General features: G+C 40.3%; 1 protein-coding gene across 2 annotated transcripts in view; it reads right to left on the bottom strand.

Annotated features, from left to right (window-relative positions):
- Window positions 1-22,146, bottom strand: part of FKBP1B (FKBP prolyl isomerase 1B) — a 45,092-nt gene that overhangs the window by 5,330 nt on the left and 17,616 nt on the right. The window contains exon 1 of one of the 2 annotated variants that reach the window (XM_056515751.1): window positions 16,315-16,403. The exons of the other annotated variant lie outside the window; for it this stretch is intronic. The gene's annotated coding sequence lies outside the window, so the exon portion shown is untranslated. Of the gene's footprint in view, window positions 1-16,314; window positions 16,404-22,146 lie in introns of those variants that run through there. 2 annotated transcript variants of the gene reach the window in all.

The raw sequence follows: 22,146 nt of genomic DNA, 5'->3' as shown, positions 1-22,146 counted from the left end.
TTGTCCTGTCACTGTTCCCTGGGAGCAGAGCCTGACCCCCACCTGTCACACCCTCCTGTCAGGGAGCTGTAGAGTGATGAGGTCCTGCTGAGCCTCCTCTTCTCCAGGATAAACACCCCCAGCTCCCTCAGGCATTCCTCATAGGAGTTACCCTCCAGACTCTTCCCCAGCTCCACTGCTCTTCTCTGGACTCACTCCAGCCCCTCAATGCCCGTCCTGAACTGAGGGGCCAGAATTGGACTTAGAATTCAAGCAGTGGCCTCACCAATACAGGGGGAAACTCACTTATATAATGTATCAGCTCAGTGATATCCACAAACCCCTCCAGGCAGGCTGGGAAGCCACAGCAGCTCCTGAACAAGGTTTTCCAGCTACAGACTAGGATGGATTCATTTGGAATATAGAAATTCAGCCTGTAATGGGGGAGGGCAGGCAGGGAGAAGCAGCTCAGGGGAACTCAGGCAGATCATATAATCCTTTTTGAAGTATTTGATCTTAAATTTAAGTGACAGTCCTTCCTCAGAGCACTTTTATTTTTAAACACATCATAAAACCTTATGATTCTATGAAATGGAAGGAGACTATTATAGAATCCCAATATTTAGTAGTTTTAATATTAAAACTTAGTAGTGTCATTACAGTTTGCATGTTCAAAGCAGTACACAAACATTAGTTATTCTTCACACCAGCCCAAGGAGGTAAAGAAGATATTTATTATAAAATAGCCTCAATCTGGAAGTTCAGATTCAGATGCAAAGTTCCACAATACTTTATTATGCATTCATTTCAGTTTGTAACTAAATCCTATTAAAACTCTTAGCTTAAAGCTTTGATGGTTTACTAAACACTACACATCAAACCAGTGGCAGAATCAGAATTAATTCTTCAGAGATTCTGACAATGTTTCAGAGCTCCTGGACAATGTTTCCCATTTAAAGTAACATTTCCATCTTCCCATGAGCTTGTTAGTTTAGTACACCATTTAAAAACCAATTCATTGCACTAGAAAAGCCCCTACAAGATGTTTAGACCCTGTTGAAGAAATCAGGCTTTTCTATATTTACAGCAACATTCTATTTTCAGCAATAGCTGAAAATTCATGAGGTTATGGATTCATAAATGTAACTTCCTCTGTCATCACCTTCCTGCTCTTGGAAGATAAACTGGGATGCAGAGTCAAATGTGTCTGTATTCACTGCAGCTCTGGCAGGAGGGTCAATTTTTATGTGAGTGCCCTTAAAATGCACAGCCAGTCTGGAAATGAGTCAGAGACTCCATGTGCCCTGAAGAAGTTCTGATATGGATTTAGATGTGAACTTTAGATCTTTTCTATCTCTGGTTCTGAGAGTTAGAGTTGGCTATGCAGGCTCCTGGGAGCAAAAACAGCACAATGCTTTATCTTCTCTCTTGCTAATGCACCAATTGATTTTTTGGGTTTTTTTTTGTTTTTTTTTTGTTTTTTTTTTCTTTTTTTCTTTGTGAATAAATTGATTTAGTTAACATTCTTCAACAAGGATGGATGCCCAACTTCAGCCTACATCTTTATTTATCTAGCTAAGAGCAAGGAGAAAAAAAAACCACAATCAGGAACTCAGCAATGACATTATTTTGCAAGTCAGAACAGTCAATAAGAGTTTTGACTGAGCAAGGACATCTAGATGCCTATATGGCTACTTGTTAGAAAACCAGGTTTCTGAAAGGGAACAATCATTGTATGAAAATAATTAATTGCACAAACTTGGGTTATCAGAATATGGCATGGATTTGAAAACAGTCCTAACTGAAATCAGATTTTAAAAATTGAGTGTAGAAAAGGAGACATTTCATATCATGAATCCTACTGAATCACTGATGTTCAGCTCATTGAAGCTGCAGATTAAAGAGCAGATGGATCATTTTATTAAGGAACATGAGCACAGATCCATCCAAACTGCAGGACTACAATGAGATTTGGGCGAAACTGGCAGTGAAAAAACAACTTCAGGCAAGGTTCAACACAAGTTATTACTTCTTATTAAAACAGGTGTGTCTGCAGCTGTGTCTGCACTACTTTTTACCACTGCACTACTTTAGCTAAATTCCCATCACTGAAGTCTGTTTCCTAAGGGGAGAGGGCTAATGAAATGACACTGTCTGCACTTGCCTAATAACTTCTGAATCTTTGTGCCAATTTCAAACACATTTGGCAGAGGAATAGGGATCATACCAACATTCAGATCCTATGCATGTAATTAAAAAAATCTGCTTAGAATGAAGAGCCTCTAAGAGCTTCTACCAAGAGAAAGGCTCAATCTCTGTTATCAGAGAAAATATTATTGAGGAGAGGTCAGGAATGGAAAGGCTGAACCACAGACTAAGTTTCATTTTGCTTACTTTTCTTCTTTCATCTGAGAATGATTTAGCTGGGAATATAAGAAATCACACAGCACAAATTCATGGAGCCAGCCCAGCTGTTAGACACCTAATACACCTACTGTCCTAACAAAATCCTGCCCCAAACCACAGCCACAAAAGGATGGATGGAGAGTTAACACTGAAGGCCATCCATGGATAATCTGTCAAGCTTCTGTGCCTGAACATGGAAAATTCATGTGTCAATTCCACTGTTATCCAGTTCAAAGGCTGAAACTCTCTTAACCTGTCATCTAGGCTACTCCTACGGTTAATGGAGAAAGAAAGGTACCTCCAAGGATGATTCATCCTACCTAGATTTAGATGTTAGGACTGAAATAACCTCTTGGAACTGTTTATCATTCTAAGTCAATTACCTTACAAAAGGTGAGGTACCTTAAAGCAAATGCTAGATTGCCAGGTTTTTACAGGGCCCTAGTGAGGTGGTATTAACTCAGCCATCCATCCCTACATGAAACAGGCAAAATTGCATCCCAGACTTCACTGACTCCAGTGTTTACTGAATTATTTATCTCTGCAGAGTTGACAAATTCTGGTGACCAGAAGATGAAGATCCTAATCCAGGACAAATCTCTTGATTTCACTAGTTGCTCTCTTTTTATCCTGTAGAATGGGATTCACTTACCTCATAAGTATTGAGGGGATAAACTGAATTAAATAGGTGACTTTCAAAACACAGCATCATTAATCTATGAAGTATTCCATTCCCTCATTTTTTCCAGCACTAGTTACCTAGAGAACATAAAGGCAATAGATATTTTTGAAGACAGCTACTTCCTGAACACTTTTTGGCAGCAGAAAGAAGGACACTATCCTGTTTCATTTTATGTACACCAGAGGCTCTTCAGGACAGGAACTATATTCTGATGTCCCTCAATGCCACCACATTTCCAATTATTCCCTGTAATCAATCTGTGCTGTTAGGAACATATCTTTGGGTTTGGTTCCTAGGACTTCCTGAGGAGTTAATGTTGCTCTGAGTTAAGAATTTTTTATCTCAAGTATTTCTTTTTTGCCTCATAAAATATATTGTTTCTATGTAAAAATACATCCATATTCTGTCAGGAGAATTTCACAAAGGCTGGAAATTCTGATCCCCCCCATTTACAACATGTAGCTATTAATAATATCCACTTATATCCTGGAAAATTTATTATCAGGAAGGTTCTAGTAACTGCACAAAAGTCCTGTGTCAACCTTGATGCCTTCCCAATGTATAGAGGAAGGCACAGTCCAGCACAATTGCATAGGAGTAGTGAGAGAAACACATCCATAAAGTCACAAATCACATCCTAGGTTGATTCACATCAGCACAACTCCACGGTAATGTTACTTGCATTTTACATTAAAATAGATCAATTGTCTTCAGGATTCAATTCTGAAATACTGTGGCAAAGCATTCCCTGCATTCAGTGGTATTCCCACCTTAGCTTGTGGCTGAGTCTCAAGCCAACACACCTGAAAAACGTGTGGTTTCCCTCAGGAACAAAAACAATTCCCCTATGTCCTGGTGTTAAACACAGAGATCTGGGCCACAGTTTTCTAGGTAAATACTGTCAGTGCCATGTATTTCTTCTTTCCAGGACCTAACTCAGCTCTCCAACTCATTCCATCAGAATCCAGATGTGCGTCAGTCAGACATCTCGCACTTCTTCCATCTTAATGTCATCATTATCTCAAAATCCAATTCACTGTTTTACACATTTCTATCATAACAACAGCTCCCAGTAACCTGTAGTTATACCTGGCCAGGAGCCTGCTCCTGCACAACACAGTGAGGAACACACACCTCTGATTTCCTTGATTTGACTTCCAAAAAAACTGTTCTGGACAAATTTGTTGTTGCATTTATTTTACTGATGGCCATTGTAATGGAAACAAAGAGTGTTGAATGTGAGCTGGAAAGGTGCTTTCGTGCCCTATGCTATGGTGGAATAGGAGCCACTTTACTGTGTCCTGTCTGGGGACTTTGGCAACTGAACCACAAAGGGAAGCCTTGCTTTTCCAGGGAAAGGCTCTCAACAGAAGTTTAGTACCACTGCAAACACTCAGTTTTATCCTGCTAACATTTTCTCTGCTTAATATAAACAAAGTCTTATGTGGAAAAAAGGATTTACTGTCTTAGACTGCATTTTCCTGATAGTTTTCAGACCCTTAAGAAAAAATAATACTTGAAGGGAATTTTCAGTCTAGAGGGATAATAGCTGAAGAAAAAGGGGGAAGGGGATAAACACAGCTCTGCATCATATCAGCTCTTTACCACAATATTTTGTTTTGTCTGGAAAGGCAACAGCAAGGACTTGAATGTGCCATTTGTTGCCATGACAAACCGACTCAAAGTGAAGAAGTGGGAAATGCACAGTGGTGGTGGGCACTTCCCAGTTCCTGCTACCGCAGCACACTTCAGTAACACTCCATCTTTTGAACACAGGCAGCCTTGCTGCTTCATTTTCTTCATGTATTAGATACTCATATATCTTTAATGTGGAGTAAGAGCAGCACAATCAATTATTTATTATGCAGCTGACAGCATGCAATGAAGACACAACAGACAGCTCCTCAATAATGCATCACCGTGGGCTATGAATCACTGTTGCGTACAACCACAAGACAATATGAAAGAACCTTGCACTTAGCTCAACTTCACAGCCAGGAAAATTACCTGCAATTGTCTAGTTCACTCTGCTGAAAGGCATTATTCTTTCCTAGTGGCTTTAGGGATTTGCATACTTTTAAGAGAAGGAAAAGCAGATTTACCTTTAAGGGAGATATGAGGCTCACTAAGCCTATTCTCCATAAGTTGTAAAGAGACCACAACAATTCCTCTGGTATCCCATCACCTTAAAACAGTAATTTTATTTTAGAGTTTGATTCTGTTACTGTTGCAAAGTTCAGCTGTAAAATATACATGTATTGCAACATACGGCAAATTTAATTTGAATAAGCATGGCAGAATCAGGTCAGTGTGGGAATGCTAATGAGGGGGATGATAGATGTGTAAAGCAGTGTTTTAGAGGGAATATATTAATAGAGAAATACTCTGGATCTCTTGTTTCACTATCCCCAAACACCATGTCCTGTAACAGAGGGAGAGGGAATGTTCCTCACTGGTCTGGGTCTTTCTGTCCCTGCCCTCTGGTAGCAGCCCAAAAGCACAAAGAATAGTTCAAGCATGGCTGTAATACAAAGAAGAGTCTCTGCAAGATTTCCCGCACAAACACAAGCAGCAGAGCTTGCCCAAAGAATTCTGAGCACCTAGTGCACCATGGGAACAGAGCAATAAAATAATCTCTTTTTCTTTTCATCTTGGTTTCATTCTCATCCTATGCCACATGTATTTCCTTGCCTCCCTTTTTGTTTCATGGCCTGTGTTCTGGGGCTGTGGATTTGACATTTTAGCCTGTGGCACATACACAACTGTGCACATGACCTCCCACTAGGAAGTTACACACTTGTGTAGCAGGATAAACCTCACTGAAATAGGTGTGAGTGTGACAGCCACTATCTCTCAGGGTATGGCACCAGAACAGCTCAAGGAAGAATTCTAGAATTCTCAACACAGATCTGTGTTTCCATGTTTCTTTTCATGAAGGGAGCATGAAAAAACACTAGAAAAGCATCTTCAGAGGCTTCTTGAGAAAGCTCTGAGCATGGCTCTGAGATCACATGAAAAAGGACTTGAGGAAAAAGCATCAGATTCCTAATTCATCCTCTGCTCCAGGGAAGAAACTGCCAGAAGAAACACCTTCCCAGCCCAACATGACAATCTTACCAGCAGTTAGGTATGCTTTAATGACAAGCTGTTCTCAGATTGGGCATTTTTTGGTTTTCAGCTGTCTAGCTTTGTAGCATGTTTCCTTCTGAATAAAATTTGCATTAAAAGCCTTAATTTAAGTGCAACACTTCTGATTCCCATGGCTTAAGCTAGCAACAGTCTAGTGACAGATATACCCATCTCTACTATGGCACTGAATTAAGGGGCTATGGAGAGAATCATAGAATGGTCAGGGTTGCAAGGAACATTAAAGATCACCTCATTCCAACTCCCTGCCATGGGCAGGGACACCTTCCACTAGATCTGGCTGCTAAGAGCCCCATCCAGCCTAGTCTTAAATACTCCACAGATGGGGAATCCACAGCTTCTCTGGGCACACCCAAAGACAACAGATTTGAGCATGAAAAGGTATATTATTTATGTGTTACCACTTAACACCAAGATGTTAAAATAGTATGTTGGCTTTTAGGGCATTTGGAACTGAAAAATAATATTTTTCTCCACATCCCTGGTGAATGAATGCTCTTTCTTTTCCATAGGTCCTTGTTTACTTGGTTCTTTATCACATCCAACTTTCTTAATGCTCAGCATGGCTACAGTTCCTTCACAGAGTAGTGTTTTACTGAGACTCATCTTGATAAACACATCAATCGTCTAACATTGTGCAAAGGACTCAGCAGCTACTCTGTTCTTAAGTAAGATGGAGAAAAGGAAAAACATTCTTGAAAAAAGAGAGAAACACATAGGACAGAACCAGAGAAGTAAATAGTTTGTAAAATATGGGTGTTTACTGAGCCAGTATGTCAGCCAGCCACAGTCAATATGATTACATATACCCGAAGCAAGTCAGAGGCAGACACTGCTGTTCCACCATGATCTCATATGTATATAAAATATACATAATGCAGAAGTCCAGTGCTTTTCATTCACAGGGTCCAACTTTTTGGACTGGTCAGACATCCCTGTAATATCTTATTTTAGAGATGTGGTATAAGCTAGCATTATGCAATAGCCCCTCCCTTCACAAGTGTTTGGAGAATTCCGGGGCAGTCATCTCCTCCTGCCTGCGATTCCATGCAGAAAAATGAGACATTACTTCACTGACACCAATTTGAGGCCACCAAGGGGACTCATTCCAGCATAACACACAGAGTTTCCAGGGTGATCAGGTGGAACATGCTGCTGGTTCACTCAAGGGATGAGTCCCTTGCTGGGATGGAAAAGGCACCTTGATGCTGCGCTGTCCCCACTGCCATGGACAGGCTGTAGACTTCTAGGGAGCTAAAGACAGTCAAGCTTAATTCCACCCAAAATTACTTGATAAAAATCAAGATTAATGAAAAAATGCAGCTTAAAACCAAGCTGGTTCTGATGTGTGCACCAAATGCCTTCCAGTGGGTTAGTTGCCTGAGGTTCTTTAGACTGGGTGACTACAGATCTACCCAGTCACTTACAGTGTACCAATACACTCAGCAACCCTGCTGTAGGCATAACAGGAGACAGAGCCCCTTCTAGTCACTGAATAAACTCTGAGAAGGGTTCATTAACAAGTTACATGTTGGGAAACCCTTACTGTATTGTCAGAAGCTCAGCCTACCATTAACATCAGATAAACCCAGAACTTCACTGAGCAGAAGCTTTGCCATTTGCTGCAGGATTCCAGTGAAGAAATGTTTTATTTTACTTTTTTAGACCTTCATTTTAAAAGGTAGATGAGATACACTCATCAAAAGCACAAATTTTCCCACAGATGTATAGTTTGCTCTTCCCACCTACTAGGAATGCACCTGCTTTCAAAAAAAAAAAAAAAAGTATTTTTGCAGTATTGTTTTCAATGTAAACAGTGTTTTGCGTGCTCCAAGGCAGACACTGTCAGTGTCATAAATATCACTCTGCCTGTAAACTATGAGTTTGCTCTGAAATAATATTACTGTGAGATTAATTTTTTTTTGCTACATTTGTTTCCTATTTTTGCTCATAATTCCTGATATTGTAGATTCTCTTTGATGTGATCTGGCATAGTTCCCCTGATATTAATGAAAGTACAAAAATACATGTAACAGTACTGGATCTCAGTAATTTAAATCTATGTTGAATCATGCACTCGGGACTATTCTCCAGAGCAGAATCCTGCAACAATGTGGAACAGTGCACATTTGAGATGAGAGCAAAAAGCTGGATGTCAAAAAGAATACGTTGTGTCACCAGACAGCTGTGTAAGTACAACTCACCTTCATTTTATTCCCTGTGAAACAAGCATTGCAGTTTCACCAAGGTCAGCCAGTCAACAGAATATCCAGCAATAATATTATTAACCAATATACTTTGCCTTGGATATCCTGAAAGGCTTCATTCAGTAAGCCTTAAAGTATCTTCCAAGCCACAGGGGAAAGAAGCTATTAACAGAGCAGTTTGTTCTTATAAATAGGTCTTTTCCATCTCTAAGTTTTGATCTCAGTGATCTTATAAATGAACTATGGAAAAAGTAGCAGCTGTTATCTTGACAGATGGGTCTCAGGCATTGCTCTGTTGGACATTACAGTCGTCTCTCTGAAGAACAATAGGAATTTCCAAGTGCCTCTATCTATTTTCATCTCCTTAATAAGCCACTCATGTCTTGGGCAATGAAGAAGCAAGAATACAAAATAAACATTTTAGGGGGCACATCTCAGAGAAAGGGGTAAGAAGAGGGATATCACTCATTAGGGACTTTCTCCTTGCATTTTACTGAAGTGAGAGATGGAAAAAGAATCAGAAGTTTCTTACAGAGGCAATAGGGACAAGCAGGCACTTCCAGAAGGTGAGATACAAAAAGCCTGTGCACCAAGTGAAGTGCAGCCAATAGTCAGGTAGCAGGACACAGTAAGTACAAGGATGAGCCTCAATTTTAATCTCTTTCTAAAATTTAGCAACATAATTCATTTTGGATGTAGGACTTTGAATCTGGTTTTAAAGACAGACAGAAGAAGGCTGAGAAAGGTCACCCTTTTTCAAGGGTGGTTGGGAGAGACAGTACTGCCACCCACCCTTCCTATTATAAACACTTGAGTTCAACTCCACCTTAACCTTGAATTTAAACCCATGTTCTTCACCTTTTCTGATGGCATTCTCATCATCAGACAACCAAACACTCCATGGGATCACCCTCTATGCTCCCTCCTTGAAACTCTACAGTAGCTGGAAACAGAGAACAATGGAGTTAGGAGAAAACTAAACAAGTAGTAATTAGGGAGGTCAGTGGCATGGGCAGAGACCTGGATCCCAGTTCACAGACTCATGGAATCACAGAATGGGTTGTGTTGGAAGGGGCCTTAGACAGATCATCTCGTTCCAATCCCTCTGCTATGGGCACCTCTCGCTAGCCCAGGCTGCTCCAAGCCCCATCCAACGTGGCCTGGAACACTTCCATAACTTTTCTGGGCAACCAATCCTTGCTCCCCAGACTTGTTAGATCAGCAGTGCCTGATGTGTAGGGTTTGTTCCTGCATTGTCCTCACTGTCTTTAGTGGGACTTTGAGGGTGAACTGCACAGACCATAACCTTTTCCCAAAAGCAAAAGTGTTTTCACATTCAAGACTGCTGCAAACAAAAGACATTGTAAATTAAGCCAGTTTAGATACTACAAATAGAAATGGTAATCAGTCCATAGACACAAACAACAGAGATAAACATTGTCAAAAATACCTCAACAGCACAACAGAGTGGAGAGCAACACAAGTGAGGACAAAACAGCAAAGCACTACATAAACAAATGTATTATTACACCAAAAACAAACAGCCTGAAGATTTCAGGCTCTACAGTGAAATGTGCAATATTATTATATGTAAAATCAAAGACTGAACTGGTGCATACACTGCATAACTCACAGTGACTGCTGTAGACCAGTGCTGTAGATCAGTGCTCTATCCCAGGTCACACTATCTTTTATAATCCCAGCATGTGTAACTGAAAAAGTAGCATCTATATGAGCAACTTACTATGTGAAGTAAATAAAAATCTGTTCCAAGCAATCAAATTACAAAAACATTCAAACCACAGTATCAAAGGTTGTTTTTCTGTGGAAAAAATAATCAATGTCCTGTTCAATTTCAAAACTTCAGAGAAAACAGTTTAGGGTTGAATGGAATGAAACCTTCTGCTTCAGAAAATAATAAAAGGCATCTGAAATGTTACATTCTAGGAAGACTTCATTGCTAGGTTTTTTAATTACTAGTATTTAAATCTATTTAAAATTCAGCTTGGATGAGGTCTAAGGGGTTCTTGAACACCACCACCTTTCTAATTACATAACACCATGTATTGTTTTGCTACATCCAAGGTAAAAGACACCAGAGTTATTGAGGAGAAAACATAAAAGGAAAACAGAAAAGCTTAAATTCATAAGAAGCTTGCTGAAAGGGAGGCATATCAGATAAAATCCAAGTATCCACACAGCCAAACCAGACAAATGAAAGGCAGAACTAAGCTAAAACTTGGAGCAAAGAAGCTGAGACTTATGTGAGAGGGATACAGTTATCTGGCCTAAAATAATCATTCACCCAGACACTTGGGTATTCTACACTGCTTTTAAAAATAATTGAACAGATCTTCCCTGACCAGGTAATATGGCTCATTCTGTAATCCATAAGATCTAGCATTATGGAATGTGTAAATATTCATTCAATTCATTTAAGTTACTGTTTCTATTTTCCCATTTTGCACATTAAAAAAAAAAAAAAAAAAAAAAAAAAAAAGAGAAAGAAAAAAACCATCTGTGGCAGTTAATTTCCCTCCATTTTGGGAACAATTTAATGCTTGCACATGGATCTGCTGATTTATTGGCTGCCTGCACAGGGAGTTTCAGTGATCCTGCTCACAAGGGCAGCAATCACCCAGGATACTGGGTCTTTGGAAATCATTCATCAGACTTGTAAGTATTCTGGCTGCTTGTGTCATAAAACACTTGCCAAGAAAAAATGAAATAAAATGGAAAATTACAGCTATTATAATATTTACTGTATCAAAAGTCTAAGACAGCCATAACAATACTTGTAATTAAATTCTTGATCTATGCATATTTCTGTATTTTTTGTGTGTTTTGCCCTTCTCAGTCACAACATCATCTGCCTTGCCTGTGCACTGTGTGCCCTGTTGTTTGCCTTCTAGGAGGAGGATTAAATAATGCCTCCTGTCCTTATGCATCCTCACTTTTTTACTTGCTGTTCACAGCCTTCTTGGAGAGGTGATCACACATTTCAAAGCCCAGTAGGGCTGCTGTTCAGCAGCCAACTCTCCAAGAAAAAAAACAACTACCCACATATAAATTTTTGCACAGCTTACAAATGACCACTGAGCCCTTCTGTGATCTGCTCTTAGTACTAAGGTGCCCTCCACAAGACAAACAGCCTTTCCTGCAAAAATCTGAGCATCCAACTCTGGAGATTATAACACCAGACTCCTAGACAGCAATCTCAAATTAACATTTTGCTAAACAGTTTCACAAATACATCTTCTATCAGTGTTTCTGAAGGGTTTAAGAGAAAGTAGCATGATAAAAAAAAAAAAAAAAAAAAAAAAAGGTGATTTATAAAGCACATGCATTTGGATTGCAACACTGCATTAAGCAGACAAGTAAATTTTGGAGCAAATATAACAGTCTGCTTCTGTTCAGGTGCAATATTTTTCTACCTCTCTTACACCAAATAATGTGTTTAACACAGGCACAGTGCACCCTGCAAGCAGCCAGAACTCCAGCAGTGTTTAGTTGCATCTCTTTTCCCAAACTCATATGTGGGACCATGAAACCTAAATATTGGTGCATTGCAGATTGTCATTTTTAGCTGCTGCAATACCCTGTCTTGTTTTGGTCCCTACTGCCAGATGACATCATCTTGTAGCAAGTTTTTCAGTGGAACAGCCAATGCTACTTTTCCCAGGATATTGTTGACTAGAAATCCAACAATAGCAATTTTTTTTTTTAGCAGTCTCCTGCTGCAAGTAAGACTGGAAGGATGAGAAGGAAGAGGAAATTACAGAATCATATCAGCAGGGGAGCCCTGTGATCTTGTGCAGTGATGCACTTACTGCTGTAGTGCAGCCTGAAGGTAGATCATATCTACACCCAACAATCACACCAGCAATATCAACTCTTCAGAGCTGGTGCATGTGTGGATACATACAATTCTATTTTCCCACATCAGCTTGAGCCTTGTGTCATGTTTTCTTTCTAGTAATCTAATAATGGCTGGAGGTGAAGCCCTAGCAGTGAAAAAAAAACAAACAACCAAACAACAAAACACAGAAAGGTCGTTTGCTGTGCTGCAAAGACAATTTCTGCTGCATATGTTTCACAGGCTGAGAGCACGACATCTGGCTGTCATGTAACACAGTTATAAGACAAAATACATTTTTCCTGGCCTCCACATCAAGTTTTAATTTTAGGGATGCACTGTGCATGTTCAAATCAAATATCAAACTTCCTCTGGGTGAGCTCCAAGATCTATGTTGAGTCTTGGTATTGCTTAATAACAAGGAGAGGAAGATTTAAACTACAGACTTTTGTTGGGGTTTTTTTTGTTGTTGTTTGGGGGGGCTGGTTGCTTTTTTTTTGTTGGTTGTTTTTTTTTATTTAGTAGTCTAATGCTTTGTACAGCCATTAAAAGGATATGGAGTTTCACAGATGACATGAAGCTGACAGTGAGCATTTCTAGTTATGGCACAATTATGTTTTTTACTCTAAGGCAGACAGACTCCATCCCAGTGACTGGGAAAACATGTTATCTGATCCCTAATTGGTTTAACAGTCCATAGAACCTTTTTAGCTGGTGCCCAGATATGATCTTTATTTCTGTCTTTGTGGTGATAGTAATACTCAACTGAGTGCCTTGGGCCACGTCTCTGGTTGCTTACATCTCAATCATTTCAGCTCAGAAAAGAACACAAATCAGTGTCACCTGTATTTTTAAGGTTACAGGGAACATGTAACCCTCATTCTGATCTTGTTCAGAACAGTTTCACATCCTGTTGGCTCTGCTAAAGTGTTACAGAATGCAAAGCAGAGGCTCTGCTTTTTTATCTGCTTCAGAAGCCTTTGTGGAGATTAGGAAGTGTTGCTCTGCTCTCTCCCACCTTGCTATCTGGACACAGAAGTTCTATGCCACCTTGCTATCTCGACACAGAAGGTCAGGTTTCAAGCTGGGATAAATCAATTTAACCTCAAAAAGGTCAATAAAGCAATGTGAGCTCCTACTGGCTGCAGAGAAATTCTCACCGAGCCCTTCCAAAGATATGAGACTTGGGATACAGAGTTTTCCCACCATACAGTCTGCTATAGATATTTTCTACTCTCCTACACAGTTTCCCTAGCTTCCTAGATACCCTATTCAACTTTTTGGCGTTTTTTTTGTTTGGTTGGTTTTTTTTGTGGTGTGTTTTTGTGTGGTTTTTTTTTTTTGTTTTTTCCTCACTCACTGTTTTAAAGACAATTTGCCTTCCTGGAAGCCAAAAAATAAACATATTCTAAACCTTGCACCACAAAGATTTTCTAATATGGAATTACACTGCTAGATCCAGGACTAATAAACCTTGGTGGGATTATAAAAGATACAGTGGAAATATCTGCCCACAACTTATTCTTAACAGTAAGAAACATTTTCTTCATTTTTCCTTGTACCAAGAGTCTACTGAGAGGGTAGGAAGAAGAAATTCCAGAGCTTCTCTCAGTGTCCTTGCACATACACTTTGAAAGGACCAGAATACAAGAGACATCTTCATGGTTTAATTCATGTGAAGGAAAAAAAAAATGTATGAGACATGAAAATAATTAGGTTTCAACACTTTTTACTGCAGCAGCAGAACATGACATAAAAATTAGTGTGTTGGCTGAGCACAGAATAAAATGAACGTTTCATTAGCTTAAGATAATGATTGTATTTTATTTTGTTTTATCACAAATTCAAAGAAAATTGAGCCAGGTTTATTTTGGCTGGGTTTGCTGCATTGGTGTGACTGCTAAATATAGGTAAATCAAACCAGAGCTCCCTACTCAAGTTTGACCCTATTAATAGAAATATGCATAACCCCGAGACACTCCTACATTAGTTAGTCTGAGTCAGGGCAGACTCCCTGACTCATCCAAATTGCATTTCTCATTTTGGGTAACAGTGGCATGGAGGGGCAGTAAATGATACTTGTATTAACACTTTCCTTTTTGGAAATTCAGTGTGCCTGCTACAGGCAGATTGAGGAAGGAAGGCAAAAAAATAAATAAATCAAACTCTGGCTTGTATAGAGAGACAGCCACCCTTCCCCCTGTGGGTGGGGAAAGTGTCAAGGAACAAATTAGATAGTGGGTACAAAAGGAACAAAACCCCTCTATCCTGCTGTTTACTTGCACTGGAACATGCCATTAAATGTGTATGTCTTGGGGGAATGCCAACCTACCCCCAGGAAAATCTGGCCTGTCTTGAGGAGAGTCACCATTTACCACTGGAAAAAAAAAGAAGCAGGGGTAGTGAGAGGCTAAGATGATCAGGTTTAACTTTCACTGGCCCAAATCCAAATATGTAAGCAAAGGTTTAAGAGAACTTTCTACTGATGTCTCTGTGCCAACAATAGATGTGGACAGGACAAATATTTACAGACCAAAAGTGGAGGGAGACTAAGTGGGGGGAGCCAGACTGCCTGAAGTGCTCATGACGGTGCTTAGGCCATGGCAGCTTGGGCTGAGAGGAGTGCAGGCTGCAGACAGGATGGGACAGGGTGAGCTGAACCAGTGCCACTGGATGGCTGTGCACACATCCTGCTCCTGTGCCGTGCCCAGCTTCCATTCCCTGGGGTATTAACAGCACCACAGTCATACTGTACATTCCACAGAAGAACCACCTCACTCTGAAGTGAGCCCAGGCAAGGCTGCCCGTGGGCTAAAACATATTAAAGACAAACAAAATGGTCCTGGAGACCCAGTGGAGGTGTTGACTTTTGCATTCCATGCCCCACGCCCTGAATGCTCTCTTTATGCACCTCTCTGAGGCCACCTCACTCTGTAAGCATCTCTCCTCAACACCCAAACATGTTGTAACATTTCAGGAAAATGAGTTATTAAATGGATAATTTGGCTGAGATGTCTCTCACTTTATTTGCCTTTGAAAACATAAAGTAAATATCATAGTAATACATGTGTGTATCATGCTGTGCCCCTTCCTCCGCCCTCCTTTGCTGTTCATCTTCTTCATCTGTCTGAGAATGAGTATTTCTTAATTCATTTTTGCAGAGTTAAGCACAATGGAGCTCTTGAATGGTAGTACAATACAAACATAATCAAATTCTCCTTTTGGTGTTCCAGGAAACAATGACAATGCTATTAAAAAAATAATAACTCTACAGTAGTGAGGAGGACTTTTGAAAGCAAAACTTTGTCCAAAAGTATCTGCATTGAAAGTAATCAAAGAACCATTAAAATGGTTGTTTGGTTGTGATAACTGGCCAGCTTGTTCCTTATTTTTCCAGAGCTAAATGTGTCACTCACCCTGGAGAACAGTTTATCACTGTGAATAAATTCAATCTGTAGATCTCCCCAAATTTCCCTTCCTGAATATTTCTGTCTGAAGCCCAAGAACTGCCACTGGCTGATCACTGCAGGATTGATCTTTAGCAAGCAGAACTGTTAAATAAATAGCCACATCCTGAAGCATCTGATTACAAGGTTATAACAGCATTATTTTCAACCATTTCAAAAGGAATTACTCCCCTTCTTCCTACGCACCCATGTTTACTGGAATAACTGGAAACACTTTCAGAGATGCATGGAAAAATACATAAATTGTCTGAAAAAGCAGTTATGTAATACAGGAGTAAACACAGATCTCCAGCTGGATGTTAAATAGCAAGCTATCCTCTGCTTCTCTGTCACTTTGAGCTTTAATGCCTTAATGTCCTGATGTCCAAGGCATGCCCAGGTGTACAAATGAGTTATTTCCTATTTACCTTTTCTCCTAAGAAAATAAAATCAATAATGTAACTCCACAAATGTCAAAAACTGCAGCAACCTGCAGCTTTCAAGAAGTAGATGAACATCCTTCCTAGTAGCCCTAAGGAGACCCATAAAGCAAACACAACCCTGTGTCCTCACAGACAAAACACTGTTTACCTTCTGTGACTCTCACATTGCATTGCAGAGTAGCAGGAGGGTGTTCCTTGAAAATTCTCTACGGTGCCCATCAATTTCCTTGCTTTTTCTCCTTCTGGCCTGTACATGCCAAAAACTAAGACAGACATGCCCTGACCATCTGCTGGAGCTAAATCATGCATGGGACATTCTTGTCATCAGGTTCTCAGTCTGCCCAAAGTAAGATTAAATAGAAGATATGATAAACTGCCCTGTGAGGCCAGCAGCAAACTCTGGGATTGGCTCCAGAGCCACGCTGAGGCTTGGGAGTGGAGTGAATGCTCCATGCACAGCCTGGATGCTGCTCCATGAGCACTTTGTGTGGTGCCCCCAGGAAGCAGCTCCCCAGTGCTGCATGTGCGTGTGGTATTGCTACTGCCAAAACAAATGTAATCATTCTGTCTAATCCTAAAACTCTTCATTCTTTTCCTTCTGTTTTGAGCTCTGCTTCTGTTCTCCAGTCAGAAATCTCTAAGCAGGCGCTGACCTGTCTGATCCCAGCTGGGGTCTGAGCCAACATGGATTAGCACCACTGGAGAGCTACAAAATCACGGCTGGGGCATGTCAAGGTCATGGATGTTTCCTCAGCTGAAATCGCTCTCTCTCTCCTTCACAGCCATGTATCTTCGACCTAACTCTGCAGCTTAGAGAGCTGTCTGTGCTCTGAGACTTTGGTATTTCCACACTGCATGCCGGGGTCAGGCAAAGGCTGCCCTCCAGATCAGACTCACTCTATATTCAGACAGTGAAATACAAGTGCAACCCCGAGCACAGCCCAAGAGACTCTGCCTAAGCCTGCCTGGCAGCTCAATGCTCTGCCAGGCCCAGGCACATGGCAGGGGCAGTCTGCAGCGTGCCTGGGGCAAGCCTGTGATCAGGTGTGTGGCTCACACACCTTCCTGCTCCCAGCCCTTGTCAGCTGTAATCAGACACAGCCTGGGGTGCTGAGAAGGAGAGCGTGCGTGTCTGCAGCCCAGCACAGCCTCTGGAGCCACAGGCTGAACGTGCCACGTCTCCTACACCTGTGAATCACACACATGTACATAACAGAAGGCAGTCAACAGCTTTTCAACATCTTTATTAAATTAACTAGCAAGTACTAAAAATTGCAAGGCAAATGGGACCAATCTTCATTTAATGTGGCCAGACCTGTCTCCCTGACTCATAACATCAAAAAGTCCAGCAAAAGCTGAGAAATACATGGTGCCTGCTGCAGAGCCACTCACACAGTCTTCTTTAAACTGAAAATGTACACAAAATGCAGTAGGTAGTAACCAGATTAAAAATGTCACACCTACCAGGATAACAGAATGTAATATCTGGTCTCATACACACTTTCTATTATATAAAAATGTTGGTTGAAGATACAGATTTCTCCCAACATCTCTGCAATGCTCACACCAACACACCCATGTCAGAAACACAACACTAGTGACAAGTGGTCCAGTTTTTATAATCACAGACTCATTTAAGATGGAAAAGACTTCTAAAATCATCAAGTCCAACTGTTAACACTGCTGAACATTTTTTTGCATGTATAGGACAAAGGGCAAATATTTGAAGATAATTAGGTGTCTAAAGATGCAGTAGTCATACTGTGGGTGTTTTAAATGCACCTGGGCATCCTTTGATTTCAACAAAATTATTTTACAAACTTCTCAACTCCAAATATTTTCTTACACTTTCCTCAGACATGAAGTGTAACTATCACAAATTTGCAGTATTATGATCACTTCAAAGCCTATACACCTCTTTTAAAAGTTGAACTTCCTAAACTGTTCAAAAACATCTATGACATTTAACGCTTAAAAAACCCCAATTCTTAAAATTGAGGAAATGGACAAGTCAGAACATTGCAAAGTTCATCATGTCCACACAGTAAAAAACATGTTTATTATTATCCAGTATGAAGAACTTGCACTGCAGCACAGCAGGCAGCCATACTTCTGATACTGAAATTTCATATTGTTCTTCTCAGCTTTGGTGTGTTGATACTGGGTAGGGGAATATATCTGTTGATGTGTGTATTAATGAGAAATTTATTATTATTCATGCTTATATTTTGATGGAGTATTCATAAATACTAATTCTGAGTCAGCTTTGACCTGGCAATCCCCATGGAATAGACTGGCATCCTACTTGGCTGAACTTGCTCACAAAGCACATCTGTCATTTTAAACCTGAATGTATTTCTGCCCTTGTCAACCTGCTATCTCATTATCTCACTATTCACTCACAAAAGAAATGATGAATCATGAACAGTGGGGTACAGGGAACCAAATACACTCAATAAAATTAACCTCATTATGTCACTTGTGAGTAACATGATGAAAATCTCTGAGGGTTACTCCAACACAAGAAAATAGAAGTTGCATTCTATTGAAAATAATGATGAACAGACACTTGGAGAAAAATCAGCAAAATCAGGGCTACAGGTGAATTTGCATTTGAGAGGTTTTGTGTGATATTAACAGACAGGAACTGTGACTTCTTTCACAAAGGTTTTTTGTGTATTTGGTTTGATCACTAGGTCTAGAAAATACATGAAGTAGGTAATATTTTACACTTAAACAGAATAAACTGTTACAATACCACCTGGAAAGTCTTGCAATCAAACTATCCACGGAATGAGGCTGTATTTTACCAATAACAGGAGGACATCTGTGTTATTCCCTGTAATGTCTATGATGCAGGGCTGCATTGGGAAAGCATCAAGGTGCTCAGTATCACCATGCACAGACTGCACCACTGCCACCTGCAGTGCCCAGGGATGTGCAGGCAACCCCAGGATCCTGCTGTCCACACAGCCCCACCCATGTACCAGTCTTCTCTACGTAGTCAGACCAGTACAGATTATCCAGTGACCCCAGAATGTGTCCCCAAACCACCTCCATTGTTAGCAGGACCTAAAAATCAAGGTGAATTTCCATGCAAGGTACACAGGGTATTTCTAGGTGGGATCATTTTACTTTCAATCACTCTATAGGGAATTTTTTCCACGTTTTTTCTAGTGTGGCTATTTTTATTTTTCCCATACACAGATGTCCTTGAGGTATGCTTAAAGCCCAAACTGTGAACAGTTTGCTAACTCAGGTCTTCCTGTAACTCAATACAGTTCTGATGTGTGTGTGACACACAGAAGCTCAGAACCACGTGTCCTGTGGACAGGAACACACAGCAGAATAAGAGTTGAAAAAATCTGCTGCAAAATACAGGAGAGCTGACAGTGGGCCAGGGCTTCAAATGGCCAATGTCCGCTCCTGAGAAAAGCTGTTGCAAAAACTTGCTTTGCCTGTACTACCTTGATAAGGCAGTGTTTTCCAGAAGAGTCAATCAAATACAGTTTTTAAAGAACAAAGTAGTGGGATGTCAATTAAATGAGATGTGATGATTGCAAGGGGATTTATGCAAACAGTGTTTGTTACCCTGAGCAGCACGATGGCTTGTCAATCTTCCTGAGCTGCAGATGTTTCTGTGTGCTGCAGATTCCCTTGGAAAGGCTCCCTTCTTATAGATGTTGCTGTCTTCTGCTGGGCATGTCCAGTACTTGTAATTTTTTATAGAAAAAGCTATTACAGCTGTCTGGTCCCAGCTCCAATCCCAGGTTTCTGCCCAGTAATCCCCACATCAAAGACATACCTTGAAGTCAAACACCCATCTGTTTAATGCAGCTATTTTGATTTTCATATACAATAAGCACTATCAAATAAAAATTCTATCAACCAAAGTGTTTTAAAAACATAAGTCCTCTGGCTAAGCACAGAAAATTACTTTCAAATATGATCTTACAGTCTATAATTGACAAAGCTTTTTTTTTAAATATTCTTTTGATGCATTTCAATTACATGACCAGTTCTAAGGATATCCAGTACAAGCTGGTGATTAGAATGCACGTGGATGTAAATGGTTCCAGAGCTGTACCAGCTCATTCTTCACATCTTGTGCAAAATGCTGACTGTCCTCTGGTGTCAGTGAATTCCACCTATAGGAGGGCACCTTTTTGGCTTGGTGGTGCCAAGTATTAGGACAAGAGACAACAGACAGAATCTGATGCACAGCAAGTTCCACCTGCACATGAAGAACTCCTTTCCTGTGCTATGACTGAGCACTGGAACAGACTGTCCAGAGAGCCTGTGGACTCTCCCTCACTGGAGATATTCCAGAAATATCTAAATGCAATCCTGTGCCATGTGTTCTGGGATGACCCTGCTTGAGCAAGGAAGTTGAACCAGGTGACCCACTATAGTCTCTCCCAGCCTGACCCATTCTGTGATTTACCTGACCATCACTCAGAAGCTGGAAAAGCAGATAACATTTTGATTGACACCATTTTGGAGTTTGCATTCATATCTATACCAGGAAAGGTATCAAAGATCCAGACACACGAAAAATGGAATGCAAAAGAAGAAAAGTAACTGGCATGATCGAACCTAGGGAAGCAAATGAGTTCAAGTTCAAACACTGTTATGAGGGGAGTTGGACAAATTACCAGCCCAGCCCAAAGAACTATGAATCTAGGAAGGATGTGAAGCCTCTGGGGCTAACCTACACAAGGAAAAGACCATTGAACAAGAATGTAACAAGAATGTAATCCAAAATACATTATAAAACAGCTAATTAATGCACCTATATGCCAGAAGTGATCCTTGCAATTTCTTCTTCTGGCTTCCTACTTTAATGGAGGCTGCAGAATTTTCACTAAATAATTCCTGTTTGAATTAGAGCTAATTTAAAGATTTCTAAGGAGGTGAAGTGATTGCAATTTATTGATTGGTATTCATTTATAAATCAGTATTGTCAGTTCCCATGTATTCCTTATTATAAGGTGAATTTGCAAAATTTCACTTTCCAGCTTTATCTTTATGTCTCTTGGTGAACTAACAGATCAATTCAACTGTCCCATCAATTTTTTATTCTCCATGTAAGTAGCAAACCATCCCTTAACCCCTGCTGAATAAATTAGGCATTTCATATTCAGAAAGGACTCCCAGCACTTTTACCATCCTCATATCTCTTTCCAGCATTGTAGACTACAGAACTGAGCAGACTATTTTTGAAATATCTGTGTGAGACCTCTGGGCCTTCTCTCTTCTTCTCAGTGCTCCTGTTTATATATTCATGGACTGCAGTCAGCTTTTTGGCCAAAGAACAGCTCAGAGCATGTGTTCAGTTCATAACCAACCACCATTCCCAAGTCTGTTTCAAAGTCACTGCTTCACATGACAAAGTGCTCCTATCTGTAAGCACAGGAGTCACTCTCTGCTCTTCCACCTTCAAGTTAGTAGAGTTTTATAGCAACTGAAACACATTATTATTCACTTGTGACAATATTACATAGTGATCCCTCTTACTGTGTATCAATGACCTATGGGAAGAGAACATCTATTTAGGATGTATCTGTTAATTTTTATCACCTTGATATCTCCCTCCACTGATAAAAACATCACAGTGGGGCTTACACCAATCCATTTTAAGGTCTACTGGAAAGCCCTCTATTCAATAATCCAATTTTAGATCCACTGGCATGGTTTTTTTTAAATCTTTTTAAGTTTCTTATTCAGGGTACCATGAATTCCTTGCAGACCATGATGGAAAACCTCATGATCTTCTGTAAGCATTATCCAGCCATCCATATACCTACTCCTTGAGAGCCAGCTTGACAAAGATTTTCTACTGATGACCCCAGAATTGCCTGCCAGTGTTTAAAAGGCATTTGGGTGATGCCTTTAATAATGTACTGTAATTTTTGGTCAGCTCTGAAGTGATCAGGTAGCTGGGCCAGATCATGGTTGTAGGTCCCTTCCAAATGAAATA

Source organism: Oenanthe melanoleuca, unplaced genomic scaffold, assembly GCF_029582105.1.
Source record: "Oenanthe melanoleuca isolate GR-GAL-2019-014 unplaced genomic scaffold, OMel1.0 S057, whole genome shotgun sequence".
Lineage (NCBI taxonomy): Eukaryota > Metazoa > Chordata > Aves > Passeriformes > Muscicapidae > Oenanthe > Oenanthe melanoleuca.
The sequence above is the reverse complement of the archived record's forward strand: the minus strand, read 5'-3'. Positions and strand labels throughout refer to the sequence as shown.